Genomic DNA, 17,484 nt, shown 5'->3' with positions numbered 1-17,484 from the left:
AATATGAGAGAAAAGCAAAATGTCATCCTAAGGATCCCTGTCAATTGAATCAACTCTACTGGCCAAGGGAGCGTACTTCCTTCAGATGCGTCTGATCTCGGACTCAAAGGCAGTCTCCATCTGAGCTTTCTAGAGGACGAGTCAGTCAACAACCTTCTTCCAAGCACTAGAAGGATGAGGAATACCAGAGGAAAATAAATCCTCGGGCTCTCTCTGTCTCTTCACTACATACTCTTCAAGAACTTCAATAAGAGCATATTTGTCTCTCGACTCAACTTGCAACTCCACATGCTCTCGGTTCAAGGCATGTAACTTCTCTTCCCACAAATCTCTTTCTTGCTTCATCTTGGAGAGTGCATCTTCCAACTCCTCTACATCTTGGTTAGGGAGAGTTGATGGCTCATCCATAACCATAGATATAGGTCTTTCGCAGGCGTACGATATCTTTAGTTTCAAAGCTCTTTTCTTCAGCCAAATATTGTAAGCTTCAAAAGTTACACAGTTGTACGAACGAAGCTCAGATCTTCCTTTCCTATGCAAATTGTGCCAAGCATGCACCATCCTATTCTTAAAATGTTGGGGATCTTTACCCTCTTGATAGAATAGACCTTCTAACTGAATGTTATTAGGTTTATCTTTCAATGGGAACCCAAGCTGACAACGAGCCAATGTAGGGTTGTAGTTAATTCTTCCTTGTGTTCCAATAAGAGGCACATTAAAGAACTCACCATAACTATCAATAATATCCACACCATCAAAATCATAATCGAACTAAACAATATCATCTTTAGTGAGAGACATAAGTCTCTGAGACCACCGTAGACATTGCTTGTTCTCCAAGAAAACTGGTGTCTTCGGCAAGTGTGAAATAAACCACTTGTACAAAAGAGGAACACAACACACAATAGTTCTGCCACCCTTATAATTACTTAAATTCAAAGAGAAGTATGTGTCACCCAATAGAGACGAAACATGATTCCCAATCAAGAAAAATCTAATGGCGTTAATATCGATAAAATTGTCAATATTATGGAACAAAGTTATGCCATAGATGAGCAAGATAAAGATGGCTTCAAAAGCATCCATTCTACCAGCTTGAGCAAAAGCAGTGTGTCTACCAATGAGAAATTCAGAAGCCAACCCTTGAATCCCTTCTTTATTCATCAAATTAGCATCAATCTCATATTTCTTTAAATGAAGAGCTTCATTTAGAACATGAGATCTCAGGATCTCCTTTAATCCACTGAAGGGTACCTTGTTAGACACTGGCATACCCAAGAGATGGGCATACTCTTCCAACATGGGCATGACCTGATAATTTGGAAAAGTGAAGCACCAATAGAGAGGATCATAGAATTGGACTAAGACACTCAAGAGTCCTTCCACAACCTCAACAGACAACACGGACAAAAGCTTCCTATGACATTTTTTGAAATCCAAGGGATATGATACAAAGGATGACAACTTCCTTAACTCCTTCAAATCGGCATATCTGAAATTGTATTTTTTAGTATTCCTTCGTCCACAATCCATGGTCTAAATAATATTTTCAAATACGACCTTAGTTCCTTGAAAATTTATTGCGATGATGAATGTTATGATGCGCATGAATGCATGAATGCAACAATCACACACAAGGGATCACACACAAGGCAAACAAAAACAAAGGTCACAGGATGGATCAAGTCAACATCAAGATCAATCACCAAATTTGGTGGATTATGGTTTTCACCTTATCAACACCCAAGATCCATTGATTTTGACGAGACCGGTCAGATCAACCAAGAATCAAAGGGTTTGTTGTGAGTCACGAGCATGGAGTCGGGTTAAGAACCATCCCAAAGGGGTGTACTACGGATAAAAACCTGTAGAGCATGTTCTAAAAAAGTTCCCAGATTCGTGATCCCATCTATCAGATACTAGTGGTTTAAATGACTGACTCATCAATACGTAGTATTCTCAAGAGAAACTCGTCCGAGTGCAGTACCGCGTAACAACTGTTATCAACTCTACACTTGAACATTCTCTATAATACATCCTAAATAGGCCAAGTTGGGTTATATGTTCTACGGTCCTCAGCTTCTCGGACTCCCAGGTTGGAAAAAGTAATGCCTATCCACGATTTACTCGTGTGACATTGGTAATTCCAAGGGGGTCTCCACTGAGTAGATGGGTCTCAAGCTAACTCGTTAAGGACTATATCATCCTCCTATCTTAATTGCACTCAAGTTCGGGTTAGAACTTATCTCACCACCCAGAGATCACTAAGAATACAGAATATCACACAAACAATATACACAAACATCAAATATCAACAAAATATTGCACACAAAAAATGTAGGCTAAACCCACTGAGGACTACTCCCCAGCAGAGTCGCCACTTTATTTTTGTAGCGGTGCATTCGTGACCATCGAGCTATGGATAAACACAACGTCATTGAAAAAATCGAGTCACCACCATGCTTTTATTGTTTCCAAAGGAAACGGGAAAAGTACGAACAAAGCCCAAAGATAAGAAGTTTTCAAATCAAAACTAATAAAATGTCAGAGATTACAGGTAAGGGGGTTGGTTACACAGAGGGAAGGTATTAACACCCAAAGTGTCATAGGTACTCCTAGGGATCCCTTTTTTGTGCATAAGTGTATTTGTTGAAAAGATGTTTGATAAAAATGGAATGTGGGATGAGAAAATAATTTATTTATTATATTTTTGTGTTTGAAAATATCTTCGGTCTAATGCCTACATACCAACATAAAAATGAGGGATCAAAAGCCCGTAGTTCATGGTAAAAATTTAAAAGAAGTTGGTGGATTGGTTGGAGAAAAGTACAAATAAGATAAAGCAGAAAAACTTAGAAGAAAAACATAGAGGTTATGCACTTAGAAAAATATAGCAAAAAAATCCTAGGTGTGCCTAAGGGTTCAGAGGAGGCGGCATCCTCTGCAGCAACTGGGTCAGTAGATTCTGAATGTTGGAGTTGACAGAGTCTTGTTGATCTAGTCTGACTCTCACGATATGTTGCTCTTTCTGTAGTTCCTCCAGAGTCTTCAACACAAGTGAAGCAAAATCAGAGTGAGATGATGCCCCTTGAGTCAGAGCAGCGTCGTTAGCCTTGGCAGCCTCTTTCGTGGTAATGTGTACTGCTTCTTCAGCATCAGCCATGGCTTTGGCTTCAGCTTTAGCGGTAGCAGCAGCCTTAGCAACAACCTTTTCTGCAGCTTCTCTTACTTTCTCTTCTGCTTCTCTGGCCAGACGGTCCTGCAACCTCTCTCTATCTTCTCTGATAAAGTCGTTTTTCATTTATTCAGAGAGGCCTTCCAGCTTAAAATCCTCACATTCCATCCATCTGATTACTCTATTCTAGTGTATCCTCACTACAAAGGGATCATCACAGATTCTAGAGTTTTCAGACAATGATCTGAGCTTTTCCACTGAAGACTCACCAAATAAGGCGACTGCCTCTTCCAGAGTGGGGAAGGTGGGTTCAGGTTCAGAGGTAGGAGGTATAGGTGCTGGTGGTGTGGGGATGGTTTCAATGATAGGGTTAGATGGTTGGGTAATAGGGTTTTCAGAGGGATTTTTTGTGTGAGGTTTAGAGGGTGGTGGGTTGGGTGTTCAGATGGGGAAGGGATGGAGGTTTCTGGCTCAGATGGGTTTTTAGTGGAGAGGGTGCGGGCCTAGAGTTGCGCAAGAGTGGGGGATTAGGGGTCAGGTGGTTCAGATTGGCCAGAGTCATATGAGATGCTATAGTATGATGGAGATGAGGGAATGGAGAAGGGTGGTGATATGGGTTCATTGAATAGTTGGGCTTCAGATATTGGTAGTGTTGTGGTGGTTAAATTGAATTTCTGAAGGGGAGGTGAGGGTGGGTTAGAGGTATGAGTTTCAAAAGGATTTATGGTGGAGGTTGTGGGTTCATAATGCGTGTAGATTGGGGATGGTTGAGGTAAGGAAGAGGACAATTGCCTTAAATGTAAAGTAGGAGATATAGAGGGTGGAGACTTACTTGGAGAGGAGACCAGAGGCACAAGTGGTCTAGACACAGAAGGTTCTCCCAGTTGTGATTCCTTAGCCTTCTTCGTCTTCTTAGAGGGATCTATTTTCCTCTTCATGAAGTTGGGTGGATGTTTAGGTAGTCAATCCACCATGAAGTTAGAGATGTCTACCCCTTGATTTTCCTGGTCCTGCAGATAGTGGGCGATAACCTCTGGGGGATCTATCTTAGAGAATAGATAGAGACCGTTGGGTATCTTCCTCTGATCCTTCAGAGCTTACCAGGATTTGTCCAGAGAAGTCTTGAATAGAAATATCTCTATGATTCCCATGCTCTTCAGATTCCTTGAGTTCAGAGGCCTATCGGTGTCTAATGTCACATCTTCCATCAGATTCTAGGATATCATATGATCCACCAATTCTCTTTCTATCATAACTTTAGAGATTAGCCTTCCCAGAGGAATGTAGGTTATGGGCTTCATGTTGTTTCTGGTGTCCCTGACGGAGTCCCTCAGATACTTGAACAAATAAGTTGGCAGATTCAACTTGAGTCCTTTGTGGAGGTAGTAAAGGATGCATTTCTGGTCAGTATTGGTGTAATCTGACGAATTTGATGTTGGGCGGTGATGAATAGTCCCCAGAATAATCTTCATCCAGACCCTCAGATTTTGGTGAAGTTCCTTGTTCTGGGAGGATTTTCCTTCCGCGTTCTGCTTGAAGATTGTGAGAATAATCTCCTGGGACATATATTTTACCATAGGGTTGATGTTGTAGATTCTTCTTCCCCATGTCTTCTCCATATTCAGAAGTTTTGCAATGGATTTCTCAGTGATAACCATTTTCACCCCCATAACGTGTGAGACGATGCAGTGGTCATCTGAATATGCAAATCTCCAGAACTCCTTGACCATAAATGTGTAGATTGGGCCATAGAGTCGTTGAAAGTAGTTATCCCAACCTTGATTTGTTAATTCCTCAGTGAGATCAATACCATTTCTCTTCATGTTTTCAAAGTCTACCAGAGATTCACAATGAACTTTCAGTTTTTCAAAAGGAGTTGCAAGATGAATATGGGGTGGACGATCCAAAATGTGTGGTTCCTAGTAGATTGAAGTTGATATTGTAGCAGTTACAGTGGTGGTTTATTGGGAACCAGTTGAATGTTGTTCAGTTGATTCCATTTGTTGAGAGAAGTTGTACACTTGTTGTTGTTGTGAATCCATGATTAAGATGAATAACAAGTGAAGAACAAAGAAGACTGAGATAGGGAGGGTTGATAACAAGGGTTTGTGTTGTTTGTGAGTGAAAAGTGTGAAAGTGGGAGTTGTGGCATGTATATATACACCATGTTAGCATGCAAAACGACATCATTTAATGATAATACAAAGCAAGAATTAATTAGTATCACATAAGTTGAGTTGACACACGAGGGGAAATTAATTACAACTTATGATGGATGTCTAATCCCAAAAATCTGCACACTGCTCGAGGAGATCTCAATAATCTAGATTTTCAGTTCTGTGCTAGACAGTTGTCTAGAAAATCCAAGGTCAGACACAAGAGAGGCCACATGTTGATATATCTGGTCTTCAAGAATACCAAGGGATTGGGTCCTGCAAATTTCTGATTCAGATTACTTCTAACTGGTAGAAATATTAGAGTCAGATCCAGATGCCGGAAGTTTTAAGTTAGAGCCTATTTTGCCATTTCAGAGAAGCACATAGTTTTGACTCATTATGGGTAATTTTCCATGTTTAAATGTTTTAGAATGAATGGGAATCTATCTTCAGCTAGGGGTTTTATAAAGATATCATCCCATTGGTGGTCTGTATCTATGAATTTTAATGTAATTACCCCTTTATGAACATAGTCTTGGACTTCTCAGAGGGGTCTCGTATCCTCTTCATGAAGTTTGGTGGATGCTCAGGTAGCCAGTCCACTGTGAAGCCAGAGATGTCCACCCCTTGATTTGCAAGGTCCTGTAGATAGTAGGCTAGTACCTCTGGAGGGTCAATCTTGGAGAACAGGTAAAGTCTGTTGGGAATCTCCCTCTGATCCCTGAGTGCTTCCCAGGAGGTTTCAAGTGTTGGTTTGGCTTTGACTTGATCAATGATTCCCATGCTCTTCAGATTCCGAGCATTCAGCGGTTTTCTAGTGTCAATGGTGACATATTCCATGAGTCTGAGCTGAATAAGGTGATTCGCTAAGCCACTCTCAATCAACATATTTGATATGAGTCTCCCCAAAGGGATGTAGTTCTTGGTCTTCATGTTGTTTCTGGTGTCTTTGACTGAGTCTCTGAGGTACTTGAAGAGAAGTGCAGGTAGACACAGTTTCAGACCCTTGTGAATGCAGTACAAGATACACTTCTGATCTGTGTTGATGTAGTCAGAAGAGTTTGAAGCAGGGCGATGATAAATGGTGCCTAAGATGATCTTCAACCAGACCCGAAGGTTCTGATATAGCTCATTGTTCTTGGAATGCTTGCCTTCAGCACTTTGTTGGAAGATGGTAGGGTTGATTTCTTGGGACAAGTATTTTGCCATAGGGTTTATGTTGTAGATGCGTTTGCCTCCAGTCTTCTCCATGTTCAGAAGGGAGGCAATGGATTTCTCAGTGATGACTATCTTGACTCCCAAAACTTAGGAGACAATGTAGTGATAATATGAGTCTGCGAAACGCCAGAACTCCTTCACCAAATTTGTATACACATGGCCATAGAGGCATTGAAAGTAGGTTTCCCACCCTTGCATTCTCAATTATTCAGTAAGGTCTATGCCATTTCTCTTCATGTTTTCAAAATCAACTAACGACTCACATAAGAATTCAAGATTTTCAAAGGGAGTTGCTAGATGGATGTGAGGCTCACGATCGAGGATATGGGGTTCCCTATAGATTGGGGTTGAGACGACGCCGGTGGTTGTTGTAGTTTGTTGACTTGAAATGGGTGTTTGCTCCGTTGAGTTCATTTGTTGGGAGAAGTTGTAAACTGATTGTTGCTGAGAATCCATGAAGAACAGTTGAAGATGACGTTGAAGGATGAAAAGTTTGATTATAACTGCAGAAATCTTGGAGGAGATGAAGAACTGAGAGAGATAGAGGGTTTAGTGAGGTCGTGAGTGTAAAGTGTGCAAGTGTATTATGTGAAATGAATTTATACACAATAGGATGCATGCAAAATGACAATAGAAAGAGAGTTTAGCTGTTTAGTTATTAAATGCAGCACATTAATCAAGTAAGCATGTTTGGAATAGAATGATTACAGCCCATAATGGAGGTCTAATCCCCAAATCAGCACACTACTCGAGGAGATTTCAAGAGTCTGTCGCTTGATTTATGCTAGACTGTCTAGAAGTTCCAAGGTCAGACACAAGATGTACCACATGTTACTTTATCTGATCTTCAGGAATACCAAAGGGTTGGGTCCTAAGGATTTCTTATTCATATAGCTTCTAACTGGTAGTAGCATCAGATTTAGATACAGATTCCAGCTGTTTACTTTAGAATCTTATTTTTCTATTTCAAAGGCACATTTCATTCTGGGAAATTTTGAATGTTTAAATTTTTCAAGATAAACGAGAATCTATATTTAGCGAGGGGTTTGGTAAAAATATCAGCCCATTGATGGTCTGTATCAATAAAATTCAAGATAATTACCCCTTTCTGAACATAGTCTCTAATGAAATGATGTTTTATTTCTATGTGTTTAGCTCTGGAATGCAAAATAGGATTCTTACTTAAATAGATGGCAGCAGTATTATCACAGAAAATAGGAACGTTACACTCAAAAATCAGAAGGTCTTCAAGTTGATTCTTCATCCAGAGCATCTGAGTAATGCATAGTGATGCTGATATATATTCTGCTTCTGCAGTGGACAGAGCTATGGTTGATTAGCTTTTGCTGGCCCAGGATATAAGATTCTTTCCTAAGAACTGACAGTTCCCAGATGTACTTTTACGTTCCATTATGTCCCCTGAGTAATCTGCATCACAATAACCAGAAAGTCTATACTCTGATGTTTTCCCATACATCGGGCCCAGGTTAGGGGTTCCTTTCAGATACCTAAGGATTCTTTTAACAGTTGTTAAATGAGATTCTCTAGGATCTTATTAGAATCTGGCACAGAGACATAAACTAAACAGAATATCAAGACATGTAGCAGTCAAATAGAGAAGAGAGCATATCATACCACGATAGATCTTCTGACAAACCTTCTGGCTAATTTCTTCTTTTTCCAGAATGCAGGTTGGATGCATAGGTGTCTTAGCAGGTTTGCATTCAGCCATTTCGAATTTCTTCAGAATTTATTTTATGTATTTACTTTGATAAACGTAGGTAGCTTCTGAAGCTTGATTGATTTGAATCCCTAGAAAGAACATTAGTTCTTGCATTAAGCTCATTTCAAATTCTGCCTGCATTAGCTCAGAGAATTCTTGACATACATAAGGGTTAGGTGAACCAAAAATAATGTCATCAACATATATCTGGCATATCATGAGATCATTTCTATTTTTTTTTATAGAAGAATGTAGAGTCAACCTTTCATCTAATAAAGTCATGTTCCAGAAGGAAGTTACTTAATCTATCATACCAAGCTCTAGGAGCTTATTTTAAACCGTACAATGATTTCTTGAGTTTAAAAACGTGTTATAGATATTTAGAGTTTTCAAAACCTGGAGGTTGATTGACATAAACTTCTTCTGATATATAACCATTAAGAAATTTACTCTTGACATCCATTTGATATAATTTGATAGAATGATTTACAGCAAATGAAACAAGTAAGTGAATAGATTCAAACCTAGCGACTGGGGCAAAGGTTTCGTTGTAGTCAATGCGTTATTGTTGACTGTACCCTTGTGCCACCAGTCGTGCTTTGTTTCTGACTACTTCTCCCTTTTCGTTCAGTTTGTTTCTGAACACCCATCTGGTTACAATAATATGAGTTCCTTTAGGCTTTGGAACAAGATCCCAGACGTCATTCTTTGAGAATTGATCTAGCTCTTCTTTTAAAGCCAGAACCCAATTATTGTCTTGAAGTGCCTCATCACAGGAGGTAGGCTCAATCAGAGATACTAGTCCTAAAGGAATTTCTTCAGATACTTTGAATGTTGACCTAGTTCTGACTAGTTCATCCTTGTTTCCCAGAATCATATCTTCAGAGATGTTAGGGCGAATTCTTGATTTCTTATGGATAGTTGAGGATTCAATTGCATATGGACTTTGTTTATCAGATACTTCTGGTTCTTTAGTCTTTTTGTCAGAACCTGCAAGAGTAATCTCCAAATCTGCAAGTTTCTCAACTAGCTTTGACTTTTCAGGGTCAAGCTTATCATCAAATCTAACATGGATTGATTCTTCCACAATTTTGGTTTCTGTGTTGTATACTCTGTAGCCTTTAGAGCGTTCTAAGTATCCTAACATAATACCTTTTTGTGCTTTTGAATCAAACTTGTTCAGATGTTCTTTAGTATTCAGAAAAAGCAAGAGCATCCAAAAGGATGGAAATAAGCAATGTTGGGTTTTCTTCCCTTGCACAGTTCATAGGGAGTATTTTCCAAAATATGTCTTATAGAGATTCTATTCTGAATATAACATGCTGTATTTACTGCTTCAGCCCAAAAGTGAGTAGCCACATTTGTTTCATTGATCATGGTTCTGACCATCTCTTGGAGTGTCCTATTCTTCCTTTCTACAACTCCATTTTGTTATGGAGTTCTAGGACAGGAGAAATCATGGGATATTCCATTAGAATTAAATAGTTCCTCAAAAAAATTATTTTGAAATTCTCCACCATGATCACTTCTGACTCTGATGATTTTAGAGTCAAATTCGTTTTGCGCTTTGGAACAGAAGCTAGTGAATACAGAGTGAGACTCACTCTTGTGCTTTAGGAATTTTACCCATGTCCAGCGACTAAAGTCATCAACAATAACTAGTCCATATTTCTTTTCATTGACTGACGATGTCTTAACAGACCCAAACAGGTCAATGTGAAGAAGTTCCAGATGCTTAGAGGTAGAAATAATATTTTTCTTTTTGAAAGACGTTTTTTAGAATTTACCTTTTTGACGTGCCTCACATAGAGCTTCTGAAGAGTACTTCAGTTTAGGTAGGCCTCTGACTGACTCGAGTTTATTTAGCTAAGAGAGTTTTCTCATGCTAATGTGGCCCAAGCGTCAATGCCATACCCATTGCTCTTCATGAATAAACATCAGGCATTTCATATTTTGTTCTTTTAGGTCTGAAAGATTTATCTTGTAAATATTGTTTTTCCTCTTGCCAGTGAATAAGAATGTTCCATTATTCTGATTAATTGCTTTACATGTTTTTTGATTGAAGATTACATCATTACCATTATCACTTAATTGACTTATTGATAACAAATTATGCATTAATCATTCTACATAGAGAACATCAGATATAGAGGAAAGAGTTCCATTAACAATAGTTTCGAAGCCTCTGATCCTTCCTTTGTGATTTCCTCCGAAACCTACGAAGCCAACATCTTTAAGTTCCGGGCTTTAGAACGTATGCTTTCTTCCCGTCATGTGTCGCGAGCATCCAAAGTCCAGGTACCATGATTGGTGTCTTAACTCTGTTGCATAAGATATCTGCAACATAAACAATCTTATCCTTTGGTACCCATAATCTTTTGGGTCCTTTATGATTACTTTTCCCAGAGTTTCTTAGAACTTTGGGTTTTCTAGCATTATCAAAACGTTGTGCTTGTGTATGTTTGTAGTGATAAGGAAAAGGAGATTTAGGTTTGTCATCTGTGGAGGATTTATCTTCACTGGGAACTGTAGTGGGGTTTTCGTTACCTTTAGGTTTATTGACTAAACCAAAAGTAAACATACAATTCGAGTCGCCACCGCACTTTTATTTATCCAAAGGAAAGGCTAAAAAGTGAACAAAAGCCAAGTAAGAAGTTTTATCAAATTAAAAACTAATAAAAATGTCAGAGATCCAGGTAAGGGGGTTGGTTATGAAATGGGAAGGTTTTACGCACCCAAAACATCCTTAGTACTCTAAGGGAACCCTTTTTGCAAATATGTGTTGTAGGTTGGTATTTATGAAAATATATGTACAAAAGATTGAGGGGATGAGAAGAGAATAGATTATACTTACAAATTTTGTTGTTTGAATGGATGAACCCATTGCCTACGTACCATCATAAAGGAGGATCAAAACCTCGTAGTTCGGGGTAAAAATCTCAAAGATTGGTGAATTGATTTGACCAAAAGCCTTAAGGTCTTTTGTTATCAAAGGGAGAAAACTCAACCTAAACCAACAATCCATCATGTGAGGAAGGCTTCAACATACTAGTGAGGGGTTAACCCTATAATAAGTATGGAAGACTTATAATCCAATCACTAAGGATGAGGTGAGATTTACATCAACCACTATGATAACTCGAACCTATGACTAATGTTTATGAAAAAGTATCAACAAAGTGGCCATTGGAACCATAAAACAACCTGAAGTGAGTTGTATTTACAAGTTAGACTTATTTACAAAATGAAGTCAAAGTTGGATTAATGTTTATTCACAATGAGTGTTTATGAAAATAGTTTTGAAAAAAAATCAAAGGATTAAGGCCTAGGTTTCTAATTTGAAACAAAGTCAAAGTTGAAAGAAAAAGATTTTTGGCTCGGTTAGAGTGGGGAGAAGAAAAGAAGGTCTATTCCTAAATCATACAAAGATAAGAAGAAAAAGATAAACCCTTAGAGTTCCTTTTCTTAAAATCATAAAGATGATTCAAGATGCTCCTTTCCTTCGGACTTAGCAAACAATCAAGCAATCAAACAATTTGGATTCAAGCTCCTAAGATCTCCATTTGGCTTGTCTCTCTTAACTTGGCTACTCATGACAATGGTCCTCCTTTCACAATCTTAAAATGGAATCCCTATCACACAAGAGCAAACATCAAAAAGTTCACAACACAATAAAGGGAATGGACAAAGAATAAGTTTGGATGAGAAGTCCTTTGAGATAAACTTTAAAATTTAGCATTCTAAAGGCATGAGGCCTAGTTGCTCTTCAACAAATTTAGCATTCTAAAGGCATGAGACCTAGTTGCTCTTGAACTCCTTTAAGCATAGGTAAGTCCTAATTCTAAGTCGTTCCTCCTTTTTGCATTTGGTTCACACAAAACAAAGACAAAGCAAACACAAGACAACAATATATTTATATACAATAATGAGCTCAAATGAGCAAAAGAAAAATGACATAAACATAAACTATGTGCTCAAATGAGCAAAGGGAAAATCAATGTGAATAAATGAGCAAGAAATAAATGGCATTAAAAGTAAAGGGCAAGAAATTAAATGCTCAAATTAAAGTTAGTAATTAGTATGGTTATGTTAGTTTGTCATAAGACAATGTAGTGCTATGTTAAGCAATCGTAAGTGGACTAATGTAGTAGTCACACCTATCTGAGGCTGGTCAATAAAAATATAGGCAAATAAACACAAGTTAGAGATCATGACTAGTAAGCCAAGCTCCACAAACTTGCCATGCCAAAACAAAATGGGAAGGGCCTTGTATGGACTTTAGGTTATTTGCTTGACCAAGAAGCAACCTATCTTGGACACAAAACAACTCACTTGATCATGGATCAAGTTGAGTTTGGTTTGGATCAAAGAAGGTTAAACCTCTCATTTGTCAAGACCAACCATAAGACATTAACTCATTGGCCATTAATGAAAAGAAAGGGATGAAGATGAAAGGGAGGGAAAGAGATTACAAGTATCAACTTCAATTGATCAATTGTGATCCAAGTCATCATCAATCAATGTCAAACAGAAAAGAAATGAAGATTACAAGCCAACAAGTCAATCATATTTTTTTGGTATTTTTTGAATTAAAATAAAATGAAAAATAAAAATAATCAAATAAGGTCAAACCTCAAATTCAATTCAAATCAACTTCAACAAGTCCAATTAAATTCTCATAGGTCTAACATGGTCAAATAAACTTTGACTAATTTTCTCAACAATTTTGAAAATCAGAAACTATTTTAAAACAATTAAAAACAATAAAAAATAACACAATATGAATTAAAATCTCAAATAAATCTCAAATCAAATAATAAATTGATGAGACTATTTTTCATTGACTTATCATGATCCATAGGTGTTAGGAAAATATTTTTGGATTTTTCAAATATCAGAAAGTATTTTAAAATGAATTAAAACTATAAAAAACCAAATAATTCACAAAAAATATTAAATGAAGTCACAAAAATAATTAAAAATCAAAATATGAAACTAGATTTTTCAAGAAGAATTTTTGAATTGGCCTCATATTTTTGTGACTTCAAATAAATTTTTTATGAATTTTTGAAAATAAAAGGAATTAACTGAAATTTAAAGAAAATAGAAATAATAGAAAAAAGCGCAACCACTAGATCAAGCTCATTAATTGACGTGGCAAGGAGAAACGACTCAGATGTGAGGCCGCATGATGGACATAAGTCAAACGCGCGGCATAATGCATTAAAACAAGTAAACATAATGGATGCTCAGGATTATAACGTGGAAGCATGTTCCAATGGTTATGAAGATGCACACGTGGTGCTGGTGGTGGATACCACCATCTTCTCCGGTGATCCAACAATCTCCGGCCACCAGTTGCAGAGAAATTTTTGTAACGAAAGTGAAAACCAAGGACATCAAATTGAAGCTCAGGTGATGTACATCACCACTGTATCCATGGGTCTTTCTCACCCTTCCTATTTTGAGAGAAATGTGAAGTGGAAGATCATGGTGTTCAAATTGAAAGTGCACGAAATGGAAAATTGAAACCACCATTGGTTTGCCTCAAGTGTGAGGACTTCAGAAAACCACACAAACAAGAGAAGGCTACATTGAATTGCAAGATCTAGATCCAAAAAGTTTGAAGTTCTACCTCTGAATTGGAGCTCTTAAGGCCACGAATTCTTCAAGATCTTGATCCTTTTTTTGCTCTGGAGATGTAATGAAGATGAGAGGCTAAGGAATTGAGCTTTGAAAATCAACTAATGATGTTGAATATCAAGCTTGAAAATGAGAGAAAAATCTGAAAATTCCTTTGGTATTGGTTGGGATTTCAGTGCTGCAGCATCTCAGGTTTCCAGAGGGTTACTAAATGAGTGAGAATGAAGCTTTATTTATAGCTGAAATGTGGCTGAGCTCATGATTCCCTCGTGTGCATGGCAATTTGAACTTTGGTGCATGGGCCTGTACAGGCGCATGTGAGGCCCAATGATGGGTGCTAAACCATGCTGAGATCAATTGAAATGGAATTGGACGTGTAATTTGGAAGGAAATGGCTTGCACATTAAGTTTCACCATGAAATGTTAAAATGGACATAAGGAAAGAGCTCTTCGAAACTCACACATGGAAGGTCCAAAAAAGTAATGTGAGTAATGGTTGGAAAGCCCTTGAAATAAGGAACAAAAGTCATGTTGGGCAAAAATTCATTTGGAATTTGGAAATTAATGAAAACTGGCTGTGAAAGTTTGGGCACAAAACATGTCTAAGTCACCCTTTGAAAATTTTCACCAAAAGTAAGCCTATTCAAACCCTTCTATTTGTATGATGAAAGCTTCAAATGGAAAAACCTAAAACATAATAGTTGTAGATATTTTCAATATGATCACTTTAGATGCAAATTTTGCATCATTTGGATTTTCCATGACAAAGTTATGGGCATTTGAAGTTGGGTACTTTTTCAAATTCAATGACTTAGGTCCAATATGACCTATAATGTTTTGTATTATCACATGTATTTATTTTAAGATTATAAAATTTTGTCCAACATAACATTTTAACTAGACATCTTAATATTTACAATTCATTTGGTCTCACCTCAAAATCATAAAAATTAAAGAAGTTATGTTCTTGGTAAGTTGACCCAAAATTAGGGTTTCAGTCAAAATGACCTATAATGTTTTGAAATGAATAATGACTATCAAAGTTTCAAATGGAATTTGGATGAACATGAAATTTGTTCATATGATTCTTAAGAACATTTTTTCTCTTGGGTTCATCTTCATTTGACAAACACATCAAAAGTTATATCTCAGTGATCCTCAGTTTAGTCAGATGACTTGACTGGTCAACTTTTCAAGGACAAACTTCCAATATTGATGAATAAATTATTAAGGATACTTAAATAGGCTCATATATTCATAAAATAATGAATGAAAGAACTTCCCTTGATTAAATTTGATCATAGGTTGAGGTTGCTTCATGGGCAAGGCACAGTTGAATTAGGGTTTCCTTGAGAAGCAATCCTCAAGCCCTTTGGGTTATTTTGATCAAATTGGCAAATTGAGATACTTAGGAGACATATATGATGATTAAGAACTTTGTGGACCATTGTCATGCTTTTCCTCATCTTCATCTAGCCATTTCATTGAGCTTAGGAGCCTCCTAGGAGCATTGGAGCACATGGTCACTTGAGCTTCAAAAAAAAAGACTTAGTGACATATTTTTGTGCTTTTGGTTAGTAATCAAAATAAGAAAAGCAATAATATATAATACTAACATGCTTGGTGGTCTCAATCCACTCACACAAGTCCCAACCCTAGGGTTAAGGAGACAAATATGTTATGATCCTTGAGGCAATGCACTGAGCAATGATATGATGCCATGAGGGATCTTAGGGTCAAAATTAGGGTCTTACACATGCCCCTATTTAAGGTCATTCTAACCGGAGATATGAAGGTTAAAATCTTTGTCTTGACGAGGTAGAATGGGCTTAAATAATAACAAAGAGACAAATTTTTGTCCCTAAGAGACCTCATGATGCAAATGTATGTATGCAAAAAATAAAATCTTCATGGTGAATGATTACCACGAAGGAAAAGAAATCAGAAGAAACTGAAAAATCAATAGAAGTAACACATTCACTAGGGAGATAGAGACTTTAGGGAAACAAAAGTAAAAATGTGTGAGCAAGCCACGACTTGAAAACTTGTTGGGAGACACGAAGGAATTACACGAAAATAAATCGATGGAAAGACTCGAGCTGACGCAAAGATGCATGTATTGAGGAATATGCCAATACAACAAGACTATCCGCGAAGGATACATCGAATAAAAATCCGGACTCAGACAGAGATGTCCACAAAGGACTAAGCTGAGGAAGAAAAAAAACGAGATATCACCAGTTACTGGGTAATAAACTCAAAGTGAGACATGTTATCGAAACACCGGTTACTGGGCGAGAGAACAACATGCTCAAGGAGAAATCTGACTCCACAGGGGACAAAAAGTAATAATAGGGAGTAGAAGGAAGGAACACCAGGGATACCGGTTACTGGGCATATAATAGGTGACCAACCAGGCGTGAATTGGAAACATATCCAAGACACTCATCATCCGAAAGGAGGGCTGAAAAAACAATCTCGACTTACAGGATGGGCATTCGATTCCGCAAGGAAATACGAATCTTACTCAACTGGGGAAGAAAAGACTTCGACTGAAGAGCACATGAGATATATTATCTATTACGATCATAACGTAGATAACATACTCGCGTGGGAGATTATCCATAATCGGTTACTGGGTTAATGAAGGATAAATCAACCGAAAAAAGAGAAAGGACATCGGGATACCGATTACTGGGTATAAAATGATGACCAATCAGAAGGAGAAACGATCATTACCAAACAAGGGTAAATGAAAAATGACTCGCAAGGGATAAACTGCCCAATAAAAGCCATTATCCAAGAGATATATCACCGGTTACTGGGTGAAATACTCGAAAATGAAGGGGTATCAATACCGGTTACTGGGTAAAGATAACCAACAAAGAGGGGATTACATCTATCGGTTACTGGGTAGAAAACCACATAAATAGGACTTACAACTACTGGTTACTGGGTAGAAAGCCACTGAATTCGCTGGGGAAAAGATGCACACCTGCTGGTTACTGAGCGATTGAACAACTAAACCTCAGGGAACTACAAGGGATAACAAGAAAGGAAAGTCAATCTAGGAATAAACTAGAAACACACAATCAAACAAGACTCATCCCAATGAGGATATAACTCAGGGGAGTAATTCCATCCCGATACATAACTAGGGAGGAAACTAAAACAACAATCATCCACGAGGACATAACTCAGTGGGGAAGAAGGAAGAAAAGATAGACACTTTCTGCTTATGGGGCTGACTCTATATGGAGAGATCAGACACAAACATCTGCTTGGGGAAGAACATTTCACCAATAGCAGGAAATGACAAACAAATATATATTGCTAAGAATGCAACATGAATATCTGAATGCTATGATCATGTGTGTATATGCATGATTTGTGTATGATTAATGCTGACAGACAGACATATCTAACATAAATAGGTCTCAGAATCACAAACAAACATCCGACATAACATCTCAACAAGAAGGGCAAAGCCTATGGGAGAAACTCAGCTCTGGTGGGGATGATCAAACATGGGAAGACAGCGGTCACAGCTGGGGACAGGCAAAGTCACA

The sequence above is a fragment of the Lathyrus oleraceus genome, chromosome 3, assembly GCF_024323335.1.
Source record: "Lathyrus oleraceus cultivar Zhongwan6 chromosome 3, CAAS_Psat_ZW6_1.0, whole genome shotgun sequence".
NCBI lineage: Eukaryota > Viridiplantae > Streptophyta > Magnoliopsida > Fabales > Fabaceae > Lathyrus > Lathyrus oleraceus.
This window is presented reverse-complemented; position numbering follows the sequence as displayed.